The following is a 25666-nucleotide window of genomic DNA, read 5'->3' as shown; positions in this document are numbered from 1 at the left end:
TGTTATATTTAATGCAAACAATATAGTTCAAAAGCTTACAAACAGGCTAGAAAAAGTAAAAAAGCAATGAACTTGACTGATAAAACCATTTCAAAGATTTCCACCACATTAAAGGGAATATTTTTACCTTCACCTCGCAGATCATTTTGCTTGGCATACTGACAGACAGTTTAAAGGATTTAAGGCTGCAGGTGGGAACACTTTCACTTTATTATCAGAGAACTTTCAGTGGAATATTCCATTGGCGGGATCATCTGGTCCACCAGCAGCACACCCAGCACCATGGGATTCCCGATGGCATGGGGTGGCCACAGTGGGGAACCCCATTGATCGGCTGTGGGAACAGAGAAGCACACTGCTTGTGGAGCACGCCGTGCTGGAAAATGCGGCTGCCGGACTGGAAAATCCTGCTCTTTATTTTTAAGATGCTGACTGAATGCTTAAAGGGTTTAAAGGCTGCAGCCAAATTTACCTCAGACCAGCACAAGCCCTTTACCCCCACCTCCCATGAAGGACCCCCCTCAGCACTTGGAAGAAATTGTAGGTCAGGTACTCACTCCCTTGTTCCCCTCAGAGTGCAAGGTGGCAGGTTAGCACTGCCAAGACGTGGGGCCTGAAAGGGGAAATCAAGAGTGGGTACGAAGTGGGGGACTGAGGAGGTTAGCAAGGGGAATGAGGTGGGCAGCTGGGGGTGAGGCTTAAGCGGAAGCTTAGGAGAGTGCTCTTGCCAGCGATAGTATGGCGGGGTTTGGGGGGGGAGGGGGGGGGGGGGGACTTGCCAGCGATCCAAGGGAGCTGCAGCAGCATTTCAAGATTGGGGCACACTTTAAAAATGGCATTCTGATTTCTGAGGAGTAGGATCTGTCGCAGAGATTACGTCCCGTCTTGCGAGAACTCCAATGTTCCACTGAGTGACACGGAAAACATAACCTTGGGTAAATGTTTTTCTAAGTGCCATCGCATGGCACGTCGGGTTCATTCATAGAACCAGCGGGGATCATTCTGCTTTTCCCGTTGGCAGGAGCATTTAGTCTCCGATTGGAAGAATTGCTCCCCTATGTATTAGAAAGGCAATCATCATTTTTCTTCAGGTTAGTCTTCATCCTTCTCTTTGTCCACCTGATTCAATTATGGATGAGTTATTACATAACTTGGCTGATTGCAGCAGGAGAGGTTTGTAAGTCCTCAACAGCTGTACAAATCTTCACAGGAGCTGAATGTGCTTCATTATTTCAAACATGGACATCCAGAAGTTTAAACATCCCCCAGTGTACTAAGAAGAAAGGAAAGAAAAAAAAGAAGAAAATGAAAACCTTCATTTGCATTTATGTTCATTGCCTTTGTACCGTAGTCCAGAAGCAGAAATCTCTGTCTGCAGAAGTTGGTTCCTTCCAAGAATAGATTTTGGAGAGCATATGATCGACACATCCTTAAAGTGAGCCCAGAAGATAGTCGGAGATTGATGCCACCGGTGCAAGAGACTACTGTGTGGGGGAGTGGATGGAGAAGGATGAGTAAATAGTTAATGTTAATGAGTAGAATGAAAGAGGTAGAGTACAAAGGGTTAATAAGTATTATGCTTTAAGGTAGAATGTAACATCAGCAATGTCAGATTATGCTCAATCACATGTAATTTGAACCTGAGGAGAGAAGGTTCTAATGGAATCCTGCTGAATTCTGTCTCTGTAAAATTGTATAAATAGTAAATGAACGTTCACTTCTTGCCAACAGCATGGCTTTCTGTTCTCTTTTGTCAAAGACACCTTGAGCCTGGTTGTGATATTAATACAAGAGGGAAAATGGAGTGAGGGAGGTAAGAGGAAGGAAGGGAGAACAGAGTGAAGATGGTGGGGGAGGGGGGGGGAGGGACAGATTTAGGGAGAACAGTGACAGGGAAGAAGGACAAAGAGGGAGGATGAAACAAGGGGGAAACAAAGGGGGGTGAACAAGGGCTACTTTTAACGCTACGCTTGTGTAACATATCTGTCTGCTGTCATAATACCAATATTCCTGATTGTTAATTTGATAATAACTGCTGTTGCAAAACTGGTTAAATCTGCTTCTGATTCAATTTGTGTCAAAGCAATTTGATGGATTTTGATTGGATGGATGCCATTCCAAATACTGCACAATTTTTGTCAAATAACTAAAAGTGCAATTACAAATAAAGACCATCTGTTATTCTCTGACACAAAACTAAAGGCAGGTAAAGGATTTTTTGAGTCGAATACACTTCTCCCTCTTCTTGGTCTCTCCAATACATAAGAAAAGTATGAAATAGCCACTTCACTCTGGAAATATTCAAAATGCAAGCTTATGAATGCTTGTCACAATTGATCACCCAGTAGGAATACAACTGCTTAAATATCCTATCAGAGAGTTCAACTTTGGCTGGCTGCCATTTAACAGAGCAGTTTGGCATTCAATCTGATTGGAAGTTGATTATTTTCCTCAAATGAAATCCAAAATATTATTACCAACTGGAATTTTTCTCACAATCTATCTGGTGGAGTAGGGAGATATATAGGGCTGAATTCTCCGCCATCGAGATTCTCCGTTTTGCCGGCAGCCGGGGAGTTTCCCGACAGCGTGGGGCTGCCCCACAATGGGAAACTCCCTTGACCAGCCGGCGAAACGGAGAATCCTGACGGCGTTCCATACTAGAAATCTGGAGTGGCGGGACGGAGAAACCCGGCCATGGTACTTTTCTTTCTCCATCACATTTTAAACACTGCAATCTGGTTCTGTGCTCCCAACTCACCTATATCAGCTCTGTACACAGTAATTTATCAGATGGGTTTTACCAAGGAATGCTATTGTTATGATCCCTGTGATGACTGTCCCTTTAAGGTCAATATAACAGAGTTAGGGTCACCCAGGCCAGGTGACCCTTACTCAGGTGTGTTGCCCTTAAAGGGACAATAACCACAATCCCGTTGGAGACCAATAACTTTTAAAAATAAATTTGCACTTCCATTTGATAGCTGAAAGGAGGACACCACGAGATTTCATGTTTTAAGGCTTTTATTGTAACAAACAAGCTAAATTCATCATTGGCTATTTCAGTCGGCAACTTATGCTTTAAACTACAGAACAGAACTTTCCCCTTTTACTTTTACAACCAAAAATTCCACACCATGGTTACATTTATGTGGACATCCAATTCTCCTGGATGCATTCCAAAATGATTGTTAGCTTCTGATCGTTTACATATGTTATTTTACCTTCCCCTGCCTCATAACTGATTTTGCAGAAAGGATTTGCCCAAGAGATTCTCCCTCTGGCTCCAGCTAGGCCAATCTTCCAGCCTTCTTCTAAATTCTCATGAATTTTGTCTTCAATCTGAGCGTGAGTTCCCATCTGCATTCCTGCATGATGAACCATAGAGTATGGCTACCTTAAGCTGTTCTCTCTCTCTCTCTTTCTCTCTCTCACAGACCCTGGCAGACTGACTTGTCTGTGAGTTTCAGGGATATCTTTTGGGAAGCCTGTAACCCAGTTCTACAAATGGCTTCCTGTTGACCCTTCCCCTCTCAAGTACCATCTCCATGGCAACATGAATTACATAGATCTTGTAATGCTAATTACCTCTCCTTTAGACTATCAACTCCATTCTATCGTAAAATTAAATAGACAGTAAAAGTATAATTGTTTACAAAACCTGATATTCTTAAGACCTTCCTGGGATTTTGGAGACAAACAGTCGATCCACTGTCAGGACAGACGCTTCTGCTATTGTCTACAAAAAGGAATATCTTGAACCTTCTTCCCTGTAAAAGAACTTGGGTCTCTCTTCAACTTTAACAAACTAACCATTCAGGTTTGCTACCAGCAGAATTCGGAACCGGTCACATTCCTTAATTCCTCCATTTTACCTTAAATTGAGGATACAACCCCAAAACATAACAACCTTGTAAATGTTGTATTTGGAACACTAAGGCTTGAGATTTTTAAAACTGTATTCAGATATTCAGATTAACAAATCAAGGCATTATTGCCACTCGAAAATGTTTTGGTCAAAATTAATCTAATTATCTGAGTAGTTATCAAAAATGAAGATTACATTTTATAGCTTTGTGTGGTGTCTGTGTTTCATAGGATATGCTGATTAGCATCAAGTCAATGAGCACCTGCCTTTGACAATCAGACATCTTTGGGATATTTTACAGACTCTTTTATAAAAATAATAACAAAAATAATCACGACCTCGGAATTTACAGATTGTATTTGTGAGTGTTTTAAGAAGTTGCCTTTTGATGAGTTTCCATTTGGAAGCTGGAGGAATGCTATGGCTAAAGGATCTTTTGCAGCATTGCCTGAGGTCTGCAAATGACTTTCATGTTTAGTCGCCAACATGACCCACCCATTTAACATCATTCCTCAGGCACCCCAGGCAGGGAAGTGGTTTGAGTTAAGCCCTGAAGTCCATTAGTGGTTTATTATTTTTTGTCAATATTTGCCATCACCAACCACTACCCCCCCCCCCCCCCCCCACACACACTCTGCCTCTCCCCCACCGCCTGCTACCTGTGCTCCTCCAATTCTGGTTGATTTAACAATAATTTCATATTCCCACAAGGATCAGATAAAACAAGGGGGAAAGTTAGGGTTTCTTTCACTTTTAGTACAAACCACATGATATGTTATATAAAATGCCATGTCCAGACTGTGAAGAGCTCTCTCAAACCTTTCGTGTATGCAGACAAAGCTTGCCTAAGGTTAGTCTGGGATTGGAAGAATGGGTGTGATGTTTAACTGCGAGCCTAGCGTTGAGGGAATCCAGTTAATGGATGATTTGCTGGTCAGTAAATTGCTTGTAAATGCAGGCTGCAGGTCATAGGAACCCAAGGTGAAATGTTTGTCTTGCTTTCTGCTTTTAAGATCATTTTGCATCTGTTCCAAAGTGCGATATCTGGAGTGTGACAGGTGCACACTGGAAGCAAGACTTTTTCTGCAGGAAGAAGTGGATCTCCCAGGGCATTGTTAGTGGTAAGTCAGAGGATATGTTGTTTTACAGGGTTAAAATACCTGTATTGCAGAATAATGTATTAGCTACTTTTTTTTCTCCAAAGGCTACAAAATCTATTGTTTGGACAAGGAACTTTGCGACATAGAATGCTCTTGTCAGGTTTCGGCTTCTGCTGAAGAAACTTGTAGAATTTTAAACGTTTATTTTCAGTGGTAACAGAGTGCACTTTATCATTTGGGTGTGAGGAAAAACTATCTTAATGGTACCAGTGGAACTCAAGTCAAATTGTTCATTATAAATTGGAAGGTAATACCACACAGCTACAATGAAGCATAATCTCCACATTAAGAAAAAACAGCCCTTTTAATGTGAATTATAGTATTGATCTGAACTGCTGCTTTAAAAAAAAATAGATTCCTGTTTCAGGTTGCATGAAATATTACTGAGTTGACCGACAATATCCCAAAGACACAGTTTCGTTTTAGAGAACAAATGTGCTTGCAGTTCGAGGAAGGAGGCTTGGTGCTGGTAGAAAGCAATTATGTGATGGGTCTGAAAATTCCGGGAGAAATGTAAACCATCTGTCAGTGAAATGCAAGAGTTACACATGTGTTAAGTTAAAGGTCATCAAAGATTATTGGTGATGGGGAAATGTACTGCAGCAGGTCATGGTTGCTGTTGGGTGCGAGTTTAAGATTTTGGGAGAAAGTTTGCACCAGATCTCAGGCCCAATCTTTCTTTCTCTTCGAGTTTTGCGGTTTTTGTAATGTAATTGTTTGGACTTTGTTTCAAAGATTTTAGAATTCATGCTCGGGTCTGTTAAAACTAAGAATATTAAAAATAAAAAAAAGCTCTCTTCTATAATTAAATTCACATAACCTGTACTGTATAATGCTCACATTATCTTATTACCAATGTGTCTGTCTTTCATGAAGCCAGATTGTGATTTGTCTGTAATTTGTTCAATCTAATTTTCAATCTGTTAGCAAAGATTGAGGCCAATATTTTCTGGTTTTTATTGGATAGTGGGTGGGTTTTCAGTTCTTGACTTTCAAGGTGTCCTTGTTTACTTTAACGATTAATGCCAGAAGATCTTGTTTTGTTGGTGAGGGGTTGTCTGAATAACTTGAGTAAAGTCGGAAAGGAGTTCTAGTCCTCGTGCAACATACTGCTGAACTTGGACATGATGCTTCCATTCCCAGCAGGTTTGTCGTACTTCTGTTTCAACAAATTTAATCATCATTGCACATCCTTCATGACTTGGTTGTTGATGATGGCTGATAAATTAAACTTTCAGCTATTGTCTTTATAATTGAATTTACAGATCTCTCCCCTGACCTCTAACTATGACAGCCATACCTGTGATTGTTGCCCTACACACTGCCTTATTTGATGGGATTGGTTAAGTGGCTTGACTGAAAAATAGTCAGAAAAGCTCACGTGATCGCATCTATCTCCAGAAGGTTACGCTGTATTTGCAAATGCTTGTCATGGTCAAAATGGAAACTAATCAACATCAGATACTTGTCTGTGTTCATTCTTCAGCATTGGAGAATTAAGTGCGGCAGTGAATTGCTGCACAGCATTTATGAAGACAGCCATTGGGTGTCACATTGAATCTGATTTGTGTAAAACAATAAAAATAACAACAAGATTAGTGTTGTCTGTTATTTGAAATGACATAATGGGATGTTAATTGTAGAATTTACTTTGAAGCATCTACTGAGTATTCAACAGCGTTTCTTTGAAGAGCTTTGAGTTCTGGAATCAAGAAAGCTAGAATTTTGTTCTTGAAGCCACAAGTGCAGATAAACTGGAAAGAGTGCCACCAGATGCCAATACCTTTTGTTTGCAGGAGAGAATCCTTTTGAGAGTTAATGCATTTTTTTTTAAATTTTAAATTTTTTTTTGTTTTTAATAAATTTATTGCACCCAATTAATTTTTTTCCAATAAAGGGGCAATTTAGCGTGTTCAATCCACCTACCTTGCACATCTTTGGGTTGTGGGGGCGAAACCCACGCAAACACGAGGAGAATGTGCAAACTCCAGAGCCGGGATTGAACCTGGAACCTCGGCGCCGTGAGGCAACAGGGCTAACCCACTGTGCCACCGTGCTGCCCTGAGCTAATGCATAGAAGTCAAGCATTTAATGAGCTTCCTTCTAAACATGTTTATTTAGGGTGATATGGTGGCACAGTGGTTAGCACTGCTGCCTCAGCGCCAGGGGCCTGGGTACGATTTCGACCTTGGGTGACTGTTTGTGTGGAGTATGCACGTTCTCCCCGTGTCTGCATGGGTTTCCTCCGGGTGCTCCAGTTTCCTCCCACAGTCCAAAAATGTTCAGGTTAAGTGGATTGGTCATGTTAATTTGCCCCATACTGTCCAAAAGGTTAGGTGTGGTTATAGGTATAAGGTGGGGGCGTGGGCCTAGGTAGGGTGCTCTTTTGGAGAATCCGTACAGACTTGATAAACCGACTGGCCTCCTTCTGCACTGTAGGGAGTCTCTGATTTCTATGATTATGGCACTGCCGATAAATTTAACTACTGTACTTGACTGAATGGACTTTACAATGAATACCCTATATTTAAACAATTGAAGGCAGGGAAACTAAAACACAGAATTTTAACTTTAACAGTAGGAATATTGTAATGTATTCAAACACTTAAAACCCAGTACCTATATATACCAGGCTGTGGTTGGAGATGTTAGATTCTGTGATTTACGGAAAATAACCCTCACTTTTATTTATGCACTGACACACAAAACATGGATTTAATTTACTCACACCTTTGGTCTCTCAGATGAGATCACCCATTATCAATGTACATTATCACTTCAGCTATTACAAGGCTGCTGAGTGTATACTGCACCAACACTGAGTGCCACACTGGAGGGGTGATACATCTGTGTCATTGTTCGCTCATTTCTCACCAAGAGCGACGATGGGGAGGCTGAGTTTCACCTTGGGGGGGGTGGGGGGTTGGGGGGGGGGGGGGGGGGGGGGGGGGGGGGTTTTGGCAGGAAACATTTGAAGGGAACGTCATACCTGGGTGGCCGCTCATGTCTTCTGCAGCTGGCTGCAGAGAACACTGGTTGCCATATGGGGTTATCCTGCAGATATCAAGATAGATGAGAAAAGATGGGAAAATAAATAAGATGACTTCCTTCCCCTTTGAAAAAGGTGCTCTCACTTACCAATTTTTAAAAAAGGCCAACATGACAAGCTCTAATTGCAGACACATTAAGTACCTTCATATATTATTGGTAAGAAATACTCTTTCCTAATAAGAGTAATGCCTGAGAAGGCACAAGGGACCAAAAGCAAATCATCTATTTAGTTCTCCATTAAATCCAAATTTATCCTGAGTAATCCATTAAAGCCAATTCAGATTTAATGGGGAAAAAATTCAAATATCTTCAATGATTCTGTGTCACTTTGTTGCAGGTTGTTCAAGTAATGAATTGGAGGGAAAAAATTAAAGGAAGCATGCCTAGGAAAACAGAACAGACCAAAAGCTTTGCATCTTTTAAAAATAAATTTAGAGTACCCAATTATTTTTCCCAATTAAGGGGCAATTTAGCGTGGCCAATCCATCTAACTTGCACATCTTTGGGTTGTGGGGGTGAAACCCACGCAGACACGGGGAGAATGTGCAAACTTCACATGGACAGTAACCCAGAACCGGGATTCGAACCCAGGTCCTCAGCGCCACAGGCAGCAATGCTAACCACTGTACCACCGTGCTGCCCTTTTTGGATCTTTTATATGTGGGTGGGATCCCACACAGCTTCAGCAGTGAGTGAGCATCCAGATCAGTCACAGGCTCTAGCGGAATGAGAAGTTATCATTATTGCTATAGTCGAGATATTGTAAAACACTGTATTGTGTGGAAATGCTGAATGACACACCATTTCTCAGTTGGCAGATGGAGCAAGGATGCACTCTATAAGTGGAAAGGCCAGCAAAGAGTAGTTAGCTCTTGAAATTCATTAGCAAAATTAGCCATTTCCTCTGGTTAGTCGGATGCTGATGTTGTTACCTTCTTACTTTTCAAGTTGCATTTGACAACATTTCTTTATTACCGGGAATTAATGTGCAATTGGTTAAATAATAGTTTTGTTGTCGAGACATATTTACTGTTTGTTAATAGAGTACTGCTCTTTGTTTGGGAAAACAATTGCTATTTGTCTTATCAGTACATTCCACATCTTGTGCATAAATGTCTCTTTTACGGTTAAGTTCTGCAAAGTCGCGGGACCCCATCAACTTCCTCAATCTCCTCTAAAATCAATCGAAAACATCGTAAAATCCCCTCAATTTCGCGGCTCCTCTGACCTCACAGACCTGTACAAGAAATGTGTGCAATCATTTTGTGGATTGGAGGTAAGTGTATAGTGGGGTTCCCGAGGGCTAGGTATGAGGACCATTGTTTTTCTTGATGGATATGAATGACCGAGATATGATGTTTTATATATGTGGAAATTTTGAAAGTATGAGGAACTGCGCGTAGGACAATATTAGACTTCAAGCGTGTATAAATAGCCGGTGCAATGAGTGGACACCTGGCAGATGAAATTTAAGCAAGAGAAGTGTGACGTGGAGGAACGAGGAGATGTTAAATAATGGGAACAATTTTAAAGAGGATGCAGGTACAGAAAGACCTGGGGTATATGGTACAAATTGTTGAAGGTGGCAGGGCAGGCTGCCAAATTGGTTATAAAGAGAACTGGAGTCTTGGGCTTTATAAACAGAGGCAAGAGTACACAAGGCAGAAATATATGATGAAACTTTGGGTGGTGTTTTCCAACCCTGCCCACCACCAGTGAGTATTGATTTATTCATAGTTTATTCCTATAGGTGCTGGTTGAATGCATGTAGCTAAGAAATCAAATTATTAAAAGTGTCTTGACTGTGGGAATCCAGTCATTGTTCCATATAATGAATTAACCATTCTATTCCAGTGCATTCAGCACTAAGAAGGTATTTTTCCCTGTCGAATCAACTCATCAGTTGCAGCAAGGTCTCTGCCAAGCTGTGTAACATGGAAAGTGTGGTAAACATATCCAGTAATTTTCCTAAGACTGCGACGCAGACGCTGAGCTAGTTTTGATAGGCAACAGTCAATCAGGGGCTGGTTTAGCTCACTGGGCTAAATCGCTGGCTTTTAAAGCAGACCACGAAGGCCAGCAGCACGGTTCGATTCCCATACCAGCCTCCCTGGACAGGTGCCAGAATGTGGTGACTAGGGGCTTTTCACAGTGACTTCATTGAAGCCTACTCATTACAATAAGCGATTTTCAATTAATTTCATCTTAAGTAATGTCCGATGTTTGATCAACAAATCATCCTCTAAGTAACAGACATTCAGTTGAACAAACCAGGTGATCTCCACTGAGAATTAGAAGTCAATGAAAGTAAATGAGGTGTTAGACCAGAGATAAGAGGCTGGATTCTCCGGTCACCGATGGCAAAATTGTGTTCGGCAATTGGCCGGAGAATCACAGGGCGCGATTCTCCGCAAATGCGGCGAGTCGTAAAGGCTGCCGTGAAACTGACCATGTTTCACGGCAGCCTCCGCGCCCCCTCCCAGGACCCGATTCTCCCCCCCGGGGCGGGGCTAGCAGCGCAGCCCCGTGAAGCACGGCATCGCGGGCTTAGCGACCGTCGCTAAGCCCGCGCGCCAAGCGTCACGGCGGCTGACACGCACAATGACGTCAGCCGCGCATGCGCAGGTTGGACGGCTCCAACACGCGCATGCGCGGATGACGTCATCACGCAGACGCGTCAAACCCACGCATGCGCGGGCCGTCATGCCCCTCAGCCGCCCCGCGGACTGATCCTGCGGGGCGGCAGAAGAACAAATAGTGCGCAGGTATCGGACCCGCTGCCCGCGATCCGTGCCCACCGATCGCAGGCCCATGCCACCCTTGGCACGGCCGTGGTGCGACTGTGCCAATCGGTGCCATGGTTGTCCGGGACGGCACTTTGTGGCCGTTTTCACGAACGGTGAGAGCAGGTGTGATTGCGTTCGTGAAAACAGCCGTAAAGGCCTGGGAACTCGGCCCATCGGCCTGGGGAGAATCGCTGTTCGCCGTAAAAAACGGCGAGCAGCGATTTGTGTCATGGGGCGGCCGTGGCGGGGGGGGGGGGGGGGTGAGAATAGCGGGAGGGAGGGAAAAATGTTGGGAAGGCCCTCCCGCTATTCTCCGACCCGTCGTGGGCAGCGGAGAATCGCGCCCACAGTTTCCGACCAAATCAGGGGTGGGGCCTCTTTTGTGATGCTCTTCCCCCTCCAAAGGACATTGCCTGAGGCCCATCCCCCGATGTTTCACCCCGTAACTTGGCGTGGCGGCTGCGGACTCAGTCCTGCGCCGCCACAATCGGGGGAGGACCAATCCATGGGCAGGGGGGATTTTATTAGTGGCTGGGGGCACTGTGGGGAGGTTATCCAGGGCACGCGAGCTGGCCAAAGGGGGGGCACTATTTCGCGGGCCGGGTCCGTGAGCCATTTTCTATGGCGTAAAACACCACCATTCCCACGGTGGCGTGGGGACATAGCCCCAGAATCGGAGAATCCAGCCCACAAATTCCCTTAAAAGTAGAACCTCTTGGTTGAGGTCTTCGTTCCCGAATTCTTGAATCATCTATCTGTTTGGTTAAGTTAAAGTGATTTATTTTAAGCGTTATGCTTTTTCCCATGTGCTTGACCTTTTTATGTGTTGTTTGATATTTTGTTTCCAAGTTTTGATTCAGTTCTTTTTCAAGTGTATTCAAGTGAGTAATTAGCAATATCACTCGTATTTTTGACACCTCCAACAATTCTACTAGTCCAACAGACTACCAATTCTTATTAGAAGGTAAAATATGAGTTCCATCAGCCGGGATGGTCAGATACCACTGAAAGCAATGGACTTTTGGCTATACCACTGAATATCCTGTGCCAGGTCCCCAATGACGGGGCTGGAAAATCCTGATCTTTATAAAGCACTAGTTTGGTCTTAACTGGAGCATTGTGCCCAATTTCGAGTACCGCATTTCAGGAAGGAGGTAGAGGTTTTAGAGAGGATTTTAAAATTAATTATTTCATGCATGGAATGTGGGTGTCACTGGCTAAGCCAGCGTTTCTTGCCCAACCCTAATTGCCCTTAACAAGATGGTGGTGAGCTGTCTTCTTGAACCACTGCAGTCCCTATGGTGCAGATATACTCAGTGTTGTTAGGGAGGGAGTTCCAGGATTTTGATCCAGTGACAATGAAGAAACAACAATAGTTCCAAGTCAGGATGCAACGTGATTTGTTGGTGATGGTATTCCCATGCATCTGCTGCTCTGGTTCTTCCAGGTGGTAGAGGTCATGGGGTTGAAAGGTGCTGTTGAAGGAGCGATACATACTGTAGCTACTGTGTGTTGCTGGTGGAGAGATTGAATGTTTAAGATGGTGGATGGAGTACCAATCAAGCATGCTGCTTTGCCCTAGATAGTGTGAAGCTTCTTGAGTGTTGTTGCTGTGGCACTCATCTTAGCAAGTGGAAAGTATTCCATCACACTCTTGGCTTGTGCCTTGTAGATAGCGGACAGGCTTTGGGGAGTCAGGAGGAGAGTTACTCACCACAGAAATCCTAATCTAGTTCAGTTCCTGGCCAGTGGTGGCCCTCAGGATGTTTATAGTGGGCAATTTGTCGATGGTAATGCCACTGTTTTAGATAGTCATTGCCTGGTACTTATGTCGTGTGAATGTTACTTTCCCCTTATTAGCCTAAGCTTTGGTGTTGCCCAGGTCTTGCTGTATATGGACATGCACTGCATCAGTACAGGTGTTCACCTGTCACCTCAGGAGGTGTTGTGAACATTGTGCAATCATGAGCGAAGATCTCTATTTCTAACACCATGATGGAGGGAAGAGGTCATTGATGAAATGGATCAAAATGGTTCTGCCGAGATATTACCCTTAGGAAATCCTGGGACTGAGATGATGGACCACAAACAATTACAACCATCTTCCTTTGTACTCATTATGCTTCAACCTGTGGATGCTCCAATTGACTTCTGTTTCTCTTGGGCTCTTTTGCTCCACACTTGGTCAAATACTGCTTTGATGTCAAGGGCAGTTACTTTCATCTTATTACTGGAGTTAAGCTTTATTGTCCAGGAGCTGAGTGGCCTATGTGAAACCAATTGGCTGAGTTGAATTTGTCCTACTTTTTGTGAACAGTACATAGCTGAGCAGTTTTCCACATCGCTGGGGAGATACTAGTGTCATACCATATTGGAACAGCTTATGGCTAAATCTAGAGCACAAATGGTCATTACTATCACAGGAATATTGTCAGGGTTCATAGCTTTTGACTTTAGCTGCTTCTTAATATCACGGGCAATTAGAGATGGGCAATAAATGCTGGTCCAGCTAGTGACACGCGCATGCTGAGAAAGATTTTTAAAAGGCAGTGTAGGATGCTCTGCAATCTCGAGCATTTGTGATGTAATGGGACAATTGGTTATCTGCACTATTATCTCACAATTAGCATATAGCAAAGCCAGTGACATCTGCAGCTAAAGTCTGACTTGTACAGATCATGAACATAATAGGAACATTTGTCATGCATCCCTCTGCTATTGGGGTGATGATTGTGCCCGAACTCAAAGATGCCGTTATGGATAGCTTCACCTCTTGACGTATTTCTGTGAGGCAAGCATACAGAAGAATTCTGAAATCTATCCAATAATCCATGCTTGGAATAAATTAGGGAACATTGCATGGAGATGTCATCCAGCAATTAACAATACCGTATTGTCACGCATTCCTACAGCGATGGTATGTGCAACCTTGGAAAGTAATCGTTCGTAGCAATGACAGTAAAGGCGTGTTTGGCACAGCTGAACTTGGCCAGTCACAGATTATGCATTGCTTATAGCCTACCAATTGGCCATGCAAACACCAGCAGTGGTACTTCCCAACTAGGGGAGCATTTCATCGTGGGACAGCAAAATGAATTAATATGGAGGAGTTCCAAAGGGCACGTGTGTCAGTAAGTGGCATCACACATGTAGCCCAAAACAAATGAATAATGTATTTCAAGTATCTTGCAACTGGCACCATTTCATTGTTCAGAAAATAAAGAATCAAAGGTGGGATTTTCCCTCCCGCCAGCCCCGTTTCCCAGCGTGTCCCTGCTGGCAGTGGGATTCTCTGTTCCCCCAGCCGGCCAATGGGGTTTCCCATTGTGGGCCACCCCATGCCATCGGGAAACGTGCGGGGGTGGGTGCGCTGCCAGCGGGGCAGAGGATCCTTCTGATGGAGAATTCTGCAGAGTTGTTTGATAATCTGAAAAACAAAGGGCTGGATTCTCCGATTCTGCGGGTATGTCCGCAGGATCCATCTGGTCTTACGAACAGAAAGTGGCCGCCGCTCCCGCACCGATCCTCCTCAAGTATGCCCTTTATAGCGGGTGGAGTATCAGAAAAACTGCAACACTCCTGATTCCAGCGTAAAAATGGATTCTCTGGCCAATGGAATTTGGCGTCACCGATCGGAGAAGCCTGCCCAAAGTTCTTCGGCCGAATTCTCCGACCCACCACCGGGTCGGAGAATCCCCGGGGGCAGCGCAAATCCCGCCCCGCCGCCAGCTGCCATATTCTCCGGCGCCGTTTTTCAGGCAGGGGCGGGGTTCACGCCACGTCAGTCGGGGGCCAATGGCAGCTGCCCCCCCGGCAATTCTCCGGGCCCGATGTTGTTTTTGGCCAGTCCCACCGGCGTGGATTACGCATGGACCTACATGGGCCGGTCCGAGGGGGGGGCGCGGGGGGTTCCGACTCCGGGGGGTGCCCCACGGTGGCCTGGCCCGCGATGGGGGCCCACCGATCTGCGGGCGGGCATGTGGAGTGGGGGCACTCCTTCCTTCCGTGCCGGTCCCTGTAGGGCTTCGCCATGGCTGGCGCAGAGACGAGAACCCCCCCCTGCGCAAGCAACAAAACATGCCGACGGTTCTGTGCTTGCACGAGATCACGGCGGCCCTTTGGCACATGCGCGAACTTACGCAGTCCCTTCGACGCCGGCTGGAGCGGCGCCAACCCCTCCGGCGTCCGCTTAGCCCCCGAGACAGGTGAGAATTCCTCACCTTGGGGGCCCGTTGGCGCCGGTTTTCCCACGGCGTGGGGACTTAGTACCCGGAAAGAAGAATCCCGGCCCTTGTCTCTGGTCCCCTCTTAACTCCTCCTTGGAACTGACTGTCTGGGAGATCCCTGAAACGTAGAAATTATGGATGGTGGTGACCTCATTGACACTGATAGAAGTTTGACTGCTCCTTGTAGAAGGGTTTCAATGCTCACATCAGCACTAATCACAAACAATCATCTGTGGATTCTTACTCTTGGCATTCGATTACTTTTTATTCATGTGCTTTTCGCTACAGTTTATGAAAAGGGAAATTTTGGGCCATAAGTTAGCTCATATGTAGATGAAGCAGCATCTCCAGAGCCCAATAACTCTCATAATTGCACAAGTTCTCGAAGTGTACAACCTGATGAGTCTTATTGGCAAGATCTATGAGTAAAATATGGCACATTTAGAAATCAATTGTTGATAAAGGTGTATGTTAAATGATAATTGCACTTTAATTTTATAGACGAGTCGTGTTTTTGATTGAATATGAATGGATTATAATTAATTTTGAGTTAATCATTCCAATATTTCAGAGTCAACGTCTTGAGGATAATTTGTTTCTAGCTATAGACACGCTGTCTTCAAAGAAAGTGCTTAATTACAGTGAATATTGTTACCCATCTTTAATTACCGGGAGCTTGTGAATTCCTTATCCTGGCTGTCAGATACTGATCGATATGCCTCAAATCATGTGCTGTAAAGTCAATGGAATACTTTAGGCAGGAGGTGATGATCATTCAGATAATGTAACTTTTACGTTCAATTAGATGGAGAGTGGAGTGTGGGTGGGGTTTTGGGGTGGGAAATGGGAATGACAACAATTTCCTTGCACCGTAAGCCCCCCCCCCCCCCCCCCCCCCCCCAAGCTTGGTGTTCTCAAATTTCTTTTGTTTAAAGATATTCAGTTGCATATCCATTTGGAGCACACCTGTTAAATTAACAGTTTCATCATTTCCCAATGGACCAGCAGTATGGGAAGCACAGTAGCATAGTGGTTAGCACAGTTGCTTCACAGCTCCAGGGTCCCAGGTTTGATTCCCGGCTTGGGTCACTGTCTGTGTGGAGTGTGCACGTTCTCCCCGTGTGGGAGTGGGTTTCCTCCGGGTGCTCTGGTTTCCTCCCACAGTCCAAAGATGTGCAGGTTAGGTGGATTGACCATGCCCTTAGTGTCCAAAAAAAAGGTTAAGTGGGATCCTGGGTTACGCGGATAGGGTGGAGATGTGGGCTTGGGTAGCGTGCTCTTTCCAAGGGCTGGTGCAGACACAATGGGCTGAATGGCCTCCTTCAGTGCTGTAAATTCTATGATTCTATGATCTGTACACTGTGCTAAAAACACAAAATGCAATAGTTTACTTTGAGCCAAGCACCCATGGTTGCCTAATATATATGTTATAATGGACATAGGAGGGTTACCCAGCAGCACATACATGTAAAATCAACCCTCTATAAAGCCCGAAACCCAAGATAAGATTTGAGAAGACTGAGAAAGGCACAGGTTTTCGATGGACATTCAGCTTGGATTAGCAACTGGCTGATTGTGCTTAACGTATTTGAAATTCTTTGCAGGAAATTGCAGAGTGAATTGGGAAAAAGAATGTGATGGATACTGCAGTATACATTTTCTACAGTGTTTCGTAAGATTTTGTATGGGAAATACTGGTTATGAAGGCTAAGGCATGCAATTTAAAATGGAACATAGCACATGCAGACAAGGATGGCTTAGTAGAGATGGAGACAGCATAGTGCTATATGTCTAGAGTTCTGTGTTGGGATTTCAAAATTGCATGGCGATGGGCATAAAATAAATGATACCGATGTTTGCCAAAGATGCCAAATTAGGAGGAATTGCAAGAAGGGATGCATGATTTAGCAAAGTGGGCAGACAAGTAGAAAAGGCAATTAAGTTCAGAGGAATGTCAAATTTGCATTTTGGGAAAAAGATTGACGGAATAAAATAAATCCTAAGCAATAGAATTTGCAGGAAAGGGACAAAGAAATCAAGGGCTACAGATCCGTAGACCTTTAAGGTGGAAGTGCTGATACAAAAGGTCAGAAAGAGGCGACTGGGAATTTGGGCAATATATAATGGGACCTGGGAGGTCTTGTGGAGCGGTGGGTAGCATCCCTGCCTCCGAGCCAGAAGCTTCATGTTCGAGTCCCACTCCAGGACTTTGAAGGCCAAGAAAGATGCGTTCATAACGCAGTCAAACGGGTTGAGTTTGTCATCCTGCAAATTCTTCCAAACACAGCAATGGCTTGCAGTAAGAGCAGGAGAATCACCTGATCAGCCACGCTTGATGTGGAGTGGTGCCCTCAAGCTATAAGCCACTGGCGACAGACTAGTGACCTGTTCCAGGAGTTAATAGCTATGGAAATGGATGTGCACCACTAGTTGCAGGAAGTGACATGGACAATGGGGCCTAGAATATAAACGCAAATAAATTATTTTTAATTTGTACAAAACATTGTTTAGGATCCAGCATGCAGTTTGGGAAAATTTCTAATATAGGAAGCACATGAGAGACATGGATGGAGGACCATGAACAATACATTGGTAGCTGTATGGGACCTCAAGGATAAATGTTTTGACTGTTTGAAAGGCTTTGTTAAATAAATGAAGATGGATCTGTGTACGACATTGGTCTATTTGTTGTAGGTTATTCAGTGAGTTATTTAACTTGTATACCATTACCAATGCAAAAATTAATCTGCAGAGATTGATACCCAAGTGAGGTAGGAAAATATGAAATTGACACTACATGTTATGAACAGGATAGCCTCTTAATAAATGGTCCCCTACACCCACCGCGCTTGTGCTTGATGATCTATATTGTTACCCGGTTAAGCTACACCTCAATTTTAAAATTCACATAATTGTTTTCAGATCTTTCCATGGCCTCACCCCTCTGTGATCTCCAGCCTTACAAGCTCTGAGATGTCTGCGCTTCTCCTGCTCTGGCCTCTTATACATCTCTGATGTTAATCGCTTGAGCATTTGTTGGCCACGTCTTTAGCTGCTGAGGCTCGAGGCACTGGAATTCCCTTCCAAAACCTTGCTGCTGCTCTGTTACTTTTTCCTCCTTTGAGGTGCTACTTAAAACTTCATTTTCAACTGCTTTTGTTTGTATTGGTTATGAATAAAGGACTGTAGGGTTGCTGCCTCCAACATAAAAAATACATTCAATGTATTTATTTTATGATTAGATATGCTTTCAAACAATCAAAGTACAGAGAAGTAATTTATCTGCAGACATTTGATGCATGGAGAATATTAGCCTGTATACATTGTAAACACATTGGTTCGTCAACATGCATATTTTAAACAGGATTGATGCTGATGTGTTCATGGGCAGTCAGAGTAAAAGCACTATTTGACCTAATTCTTTTGATGTCAGTGCTGTTAAAGCTAATAGTTCTATTGATCTAGGTGATGCACACTGTCATGAAGATGCACTTTCTGCCAAACAATGATTTTTAACTTGCTGGCTGGGAACCTGAATTGAACTTTTAAAAAGAGACTTTTTAAGAAGCACAGAGGCTATAATGACTTGAATTCACAGCCCGGCTTGCCAACTGTGATCATCCGGGGACACCTGCTGTCGACAGAGATTTCGTAAAGGAATCCAAACCAGTAACACCGTGTCCCAAAGAACAACCAACTCATAATCGTCTACATCCACCTTTAACTCGGAATCATTAAGGCCATGAATTCAGCCTGAAGCCAGTCACGACACAAAGCCACAGATTGTATATTTATTTTTTCCCATTGATTCTGATTTGGCCAATCTATCCTTTCCCACTCTAATCTGTATGTGTGTGTGAACTTTGAGTACGTGTGTGCATGTGCTAAAGTCGGTGCACCATTTCTAATTTTACATAGATCAGTTTAATTATAATAAAGCTAACCTCGTCCTTTGATAAACTCAAGAAAACCTGCCTTCTTTCTTTTATGCTCACAGCACGTAAACAGATGATTACTCAGGGAATTTGAAAGTATATCCTTTTCAAACAAAAATACCTGTTGCAGTGAAAGGAGGAGGGAGCAAAGGGGGGAACTATTGAACCCCTTCTTACCTGATTGTAAATGAACTTTGGGGGATGCATCTATGAGAAATTGGAAGCAGGGAACCAAATGAATCGCTAGAGGTAATTACAAAACGTCAGTACAAGTTTCCTTGTGGTTTTCAGCACTGGAGTACTAGAAAATGTCCACATTTGAATCTAATGCCTTCCGAGAACAGAGTGAGGCAATTTGGAATAGTTCAAAAGTCCTCCACATTGTAGAGTCAAGGGTATAGCTAGGTATTTAGAAATAGATAGCTTGGGTGCATACAAGCTCGTACTGGATATGCATCAAAAATTCTAAACTCCCCAAAAACAGTCTGAACAAACTTACATCAAGCTTGAAAGGGTTCAGCAACTCGCTTTCAATCGATGGATATGGACTCAAAGATGAAATTCGCCTGTGAAATCCTCAGTAATGTGATTTTCCTTGAGAAGTTTAAAAACTCACCTTTCTATAAAGACTCATGTGGAGGTAGTGGAGCAGTGGTAATGTCACTAGTAATCTAGAGGCCCAGTATATTCTTTGGGGACATGGGTTCAAGTCCAAACACAGCAGCTGATGGAATTCAAATTCAATGAATACAGCTGGAATTAGAAGCTAGTCTAATGGTGACCACCGCACCATTGTTGATTTGTTGTGAAAACCCATCTGATTCCCAAAGCTGCCCTTACCTGGCCGTGCCTACATGGTGACTCTTAAATGCCCTCTGACATGGCTTAGACAGCTACTCAGTTGTATCAAACAGCTATGAAGTGTAAAAGGAATGAAACTTGGCATCAATGTAAGCAACAGGAACAACAACAGCACAAGACAAAGTCCCATCTTCACTTTGAGGAAATCCTCCATCATGTTGTATGGTGCTACCACCATGCTAAACGGGATAGATTTTGAACAGATCTGTCCATCCAAGAGGCGCTGTGAGCCATCAGCAGCAGAAGAATTGTGAAGAACCACGGGCGCGATTCTCCGCAAATCCGGCGTGCCATGAAGGCTGGCGTGAAACTGGCCGTGTTTCACGCCAGCCTCGGAGCTCCGTCCCGGGACCCGATTCTCCCCCCCGGGCAGGGCTAGTATCGGGGCTGGGGGAATCACGGCGACGTGGAGTTAGCGAACGTCGTTAACTCCGCCTGCCAAGAGTCACGCCGGCTGACGCGCACGATGACGTCAGCCGCGCATGCGCGGATGACGTCATCATGCAGACGCGGCAGACTGATCCTGTGGGGCTGCGGAAGAACAAATAGTGCGCGGGTATCGGACCCACTGCCCGCGATCGGTGCCCACCGATCGCAGGCCCATGCCACCCTTGGTACGGCCGTGGTGCGGCCATGCCAATCGGTGCCATGGTTGTCCGGGACGGGCACTTTGCGGCCGTTTTCACGAACGCTGAAAGCAGGTGTGATCGCGGCCGTGAAAACGGCCATAAACTCCACAGTATTCGGCCCATCGGCCTGCGGAGAATCGCTGTTCGCCGTAAAAAACGGCGAGCAGCGATTCGTGTCGGGGGGCGGCCGGAGGGGGGGGGAGAATAGCGGGAGGCCGTGAAAATTGTCGGTAAGGCCCTCCCGCTATTCTCCGACCCATCGTGGGCAGCAGAGAATCGCGCCCCACATTTTATAACCTCCTGGTCTAGCATAGCCCCCAATCTACAATTGCCATCATGTCAGGGGATGTCCTGGTTCTATGAAGAGTGCAAGATGGCATGAGGTATCAGTCTGATGAAGCTGCAACACAGGACTACCTGCATCCAAGAGACAAAGCTAAACGATCCCACAACCAACAGATCAGATCTAAACTCTGTTACATTCAGTTGTGTATGATGGTTGCAAATGAAGCAACTAACTGGAGGAGGTGACTCCAACAATTTACTCATCCCAATGGCGAGGGAGCCCAGCACATTAGTGTAAAAAAGAAAGCTTTAAGGGCAGCACGGTGGCCTAGTGGTTAGCACAACTGCCTCATGGCGCTGAGGTCCCAGGTTCGATCCCGGCTCTGGGTCACTGTCCGTGTGGAGTTTGCACATTCTCCCCGTGTCTGCGTGGGTTTCGCCCCCACAACCCAAAAATGTGCAGAGTAGGTGGATTGGCCATGCTACATTGCCCCTTAATTGGAAAAAATAATTGGGTGCTCTAAATTTTTAAAATAAAAGAAAGCTTTGCATCCTTCTTCAACCAGAAGGGCCGAGTGGACGATCCATCTCTGTTCCTCCTGAGGTCCCCAGGGTCACAAATGCCAATTTCCAGACAAATCAATTAATTCAACGTGACATCAGGAAACGGCTGAAGGCACTGGATACTGCAAAGACTATGGGCCCTGACAATAGTCCAGCAATAGACTGAGAACTTGTGCTCCATTCTTGCCATAGTCCTAGTCTAGCTGTTCCAGTACAGCTACAACACTGGTACCTACCCGACAATATTGAAAATTTCTCAGGTGTGTCTCCTGTACATGAAAAAGCAAGACAAATCCAACCCTACGAATTACCGCAGCCCCTCCCCCCCCCCCACCCCCCCCGCTCCCCACCTCCTCCATCAGTCTACTCTCAATCATCTGCAAAGTGGTGGAAAGTGTCGTTGACAGTGCTCTTGAAAGACACTTACTCACCTGCTCATAGACCAGGGGTGGGCAAACTTTTCCGTGCAAGGGCCACATTCAGAAATTCACAATTCACAAAGGGCCGCATAGTATATTAAGTAAAATAATTACTTCACCCGGTTATGATTCTGGGCGCCTCATATAGAACATAGAACAGCACAGAACAGGCCCTTCGGCCCTCGACGTTGTGCCGAGCAATGATCACCCTACTCAAGTCAACGTATCCACCCTATACCAGTAAGTAACCCAACAGCCCCCCCGCATTAACCTTAAAAAAAAATTTAAAAAAAAAAAAAAAAATTAAAAAATTTTTTTTTTTTTTTTTTTTTTTTTTAATGACTTGGTGGGCCGCAGAAATACCTTTGGCGGGCCGCATGCGGCCCGCGGGCCGTAGTTTGCCCACCCCTGTCATAGACACTCACTTTGGGTTCTGTCAGTGTCATTTGGCCCCGAAACTGATTATAAACTTGATTCAAACCTGGACAAAAGAGCAGAACTCAGGAGGTGGGGTGAGAGTGCCTGCCCTTGACATCAAGGCAGCATTTCACTGAGTGTGGCATCAAGGAACCCTCAGCACTTCAGCAAAGCTGAAGTGAATGGGAATCTGGGGGGAAACTCTCCATTGTTTGGAGTTCTATCTGGGACCAAGGTTTTGTTTTCTGGAGCTGAATCATCTCAGCCCCAGGTCATTGCTGCAAGCGTTCCTTAGGGTCGTGTGCGAGACACAGCTGCTTCTTCAATGACCTTCTCTCCAAGACCAAAAGGGGATATTCTCTAATTATTGCACAATGATCAGCAGCATTCACCACTTCTCAGATACTGAAGCAGTCTGTGCCTATATGCAGACAGACCTGGACAATATCCAGGCTTGGGCTGATGAGTGGTAAGTTACATTGGTGCTATAGAAGTGCCAGGCTTTGACCATCTCCACCCAGAGAAAATCTAACCATCTGCCCTAAACATTCAATGGCATCACCATGGGCGGGATTCTCCGACCCCCCACCGGGTGGAAGAATCGGTGGGGGTTGGCGTGAATCCCGCCCCCGCCATCCTCCTAATTCTCCCGCCCCCCCAAAAATTGCCCCGGCGTGAGTCGCGCCGCACGTCTCAGAGAATGTCGGGGTGCGGCCCGACTCAATGGGCCCCGGGGCTGACCGAATTCTCTGGCCCGTGATGAGCTGAAGTCCCGCCCATTCTTTGCCGGTCCCACCGGCGTAAATTAGAGTAGGTCCGTTACCAGCGGGACCTGGCAGCGCGGGCCGTCTCTGGTGTTCTTGGGGGGTCGCGGGGGGATCTGGCCCCGGAGGTGCCCCCACAGTGGCTTGGCCCACCGATCAGCAGGTGGGCATGTGCCCTGGGAGTCACTCTATTGTTCCACACTGGAGGCCGTGGTCCTCCGCCATTCCCGGTGCGGAAGCGATTCCCTCCGCTCTTGCGCGGGGTTGACGCCAGCTCGCGCCAGACGGCGGAGGCCCTTCGACGCACCTTTGGGGTGGCCCGACGCCGGAGTGGTTCACGCCACTCCGTCCCACCAGAATCCCCCGCCCCGTCGGGTAGCTGAGAATCCCGCCCCATTGCTGAGTCCCGCCTCATCAAAATCCTGGGAGCTCCATTGACCAGAAATTGAATGGGGCTAACCTACAAGATCAGGTCAAAGACTGGGAATTCTGTAGAGAGTAACTCACCTCCTGACTCCCCAAAGGCTGTCCACCATCCACAAGACACAAGTCAGGGGTGTAATGGACTACTCTACACTTTCATGGATGAATGCAGCTCCAACAACACCCAAGAATCTCGGCACAATCCAGGACAAAGCGACCACTTTGATTGGTGTTCCATCCACCAACTTCCAGATTCACTTCCTCCACCACAGATGCACAGTGGCAGCAGAGTGTGCCATCCACAAGATTCACTGCGTAGATTCACTAAGGCTCCTTTGAAGCATCTTCCAAACCCGCAACCTCTACCACCTAGAAGGACAAGGGCATCAGATGCATGGGAACACTGATGCATGGGCACAGCCTTAGAATTAGAGGGGGTAAATTCAAAACAGAAATGCGGAGACATTTCTTCAGCCAGAGAGTGGTGGGCCTGTGGAATTCATTGCCGCAGAGTGCAGTGGAGGCCGGGACGCTAAATGGCTTCAAGGCAGAGATAGATAAATTCTTGATGTCGCGAGGAATTAAGGGCTATGGGGAGAATGCTGGGAGGTGGAGTTGAAATGCCCATCAGCCATGATTGAATGGCGGAGTGGACTCGATGGGCCGAATGGCCTTACTTCCACTCCTATGTCTTATGGTCTTATGGTCTTAACACCACCACCTGCATATTCCCCTCCAGGTCACCAACCATCCTGACTTGAGACTATATTGCGGTTCCTTCACTGCCACTGGGTCAAAATACTGAAATTCCCTCCCACATGATGCAGGATGTACCTGTACCACAGGGACTGCAGCAGTTCAACAAGCTAGCTCATCACCACTTTCCGAAGGGCATTTATGGATGGGAACAAGTGTTGGTCTAGCTAGCGACACCCACATCCCTTGAGCGAATAAATAACTGGAGGAATAAAGAGTCTCCAAGGCCAGACAGGTAGCCTCCACAGCAGAGAAATCTGAGTTAAACTACTTACCCCTAACTCAAATTAAAATGAGATCTGGTTGTCACAGACTAGGGTGGGATAGGAGAGAGGTACGTAATGCCGAAGGAGGCTTGAGAGAAAAGGGGAGTAATGAAGGAAAACCGATCAATCTCCAATTTCCAAAAGAAGGAACCATGCCAAACTGTTCGATACCCATCCAATGCATTCTCTTGTGGTAAACCTGGCCACCAGAGGGAAAATCCTTGGCATGCAAAGAAACCCATAACAGGTGCTGTAGTCAAGACAATGACTGTGGCTATGAAGGCTGTGGGCCTGGGTTCAAAATGCTACAATGCCAGAACATTGTTCTTAAAGGGTAAATGACCCCCAGATTTTCAAAAAAACCAAAGAGGGAGATCAGCATTCCCTGAGATGCTGGCGGTTGCAAACTCTGTGTGTGGCAGGAGTTGTCACGTTTCCACCTGAGAGCAGAGCGAATAACAATGTGCTGGTTTAGGGACTCACCGCAGAGTGTGTAGGGTTGCCTTGAATGAAGATTTACCTGCAGAAAGATCTAGTTATGTGGCCAGTAATGGTAGGAGTGATCCCAAGCTTTCCCATGCAGACAATGGAGCTTTTAGAGGAAATGGCTCGGCTGGTTGGAGGGTAGTTCCTCCTGAAGCATCCAGAGCAGTCTGTGGAGAATGGGAACGCTGCAGGAAGCCAATAGGTTTCTGCACAGGTGCCAAGGGCTAAAGGAGGTTGGACGGTTCTCCCAGCTCAAGCAAGGGTGTGGAAAAGGAAAAATGCACTTGAAGTGTGGCTGGCAGAGACTTCCTTCCCAGATTTCAATGGGGACCAGCAAAGTTGCCAAGCAGACAAAGAGACAATGAGGGAGAAACCTCACCTCGTTGAAGTGCTCAGGGGAGTACAGCTAGATGACCTCCTGAGGGAAGTCATGCTCCAGAAGATATGGGACAGATGATGGGCAAGATTCTTCCCGAGGCGCAATAGAAAGAGCAGGTAATCCACCCGAAAACAAGCGCCACTTGTCGAAGACGCAACGTGAAATCAGAGGGCAATTGCCCACTGGCAAATCAAATAGGCAAGTCCAAATTTCAAATCCCACCAAACCCAGCAGTTCAACTTCGGAGCTTGCTAAACATCAGGTGCAGGAGGTGAATCCAGACACCTTACAGAGTTTGAAAATAGGTTAGAACCCGCTTAGCACCCGAGAATTAAGACTTGTCAATGTGCTTGAAATTCACCATTAAGATGTGGGGGTTGTGTCTGTGGCC

General features: G+C 45.5%; 1 protein-coding gene across 6 annotated transcripts in view; it reads left to right on the top strand.

Annotated features, from left to right (window-relative positions):
- The window catches only part of rbfox3a (RNA binding fox-1 homolog 3a), a 1730437-nt gene that overhangs the window by 104641 nt on the left and 1600130 nt on the right, over positions 1-25666 (top strand). For 4 of the 6 annotated variants that reach the window (XM_038776727.1, XM_038776722.1, XM_038776717.1 and 1 more), the window contains exon 2: positions 4882-4989. The exons of the other annotated variants lie outside the window; for them this stretch is intronic. The gene's annotated coding sequence lies outside the window, so the exon portion shown is untranslated. The remainder of the gene's footprint in view (positions 1-4881; positions 4990-25666) is intronic. 6 annotated transcript variants of the gene reach the window in all.

This window comes from Scyliorhinus canicula, chromosome 18 (genome assembly GCF_902713615.1).
Source record: "Scyliorhinus canicula chromosome 18, sScyCan1.1, whole genome shotgun sequence".
In the NCBI taxonomy this organism is placed as follows: domain Eukaryota; kingdom Metazoa; phylum Chordata; class Chondrichthyes; order Carcharhiniformes; family Scyliorhinidae; genus Scyliorhinus; species Scyliorhinus canicula.
The sequence above is the reverse complement of the archived record's forward strand: the minus strand, read 5'-3'. Positions and strand labels throughout refer to the sequence as shown.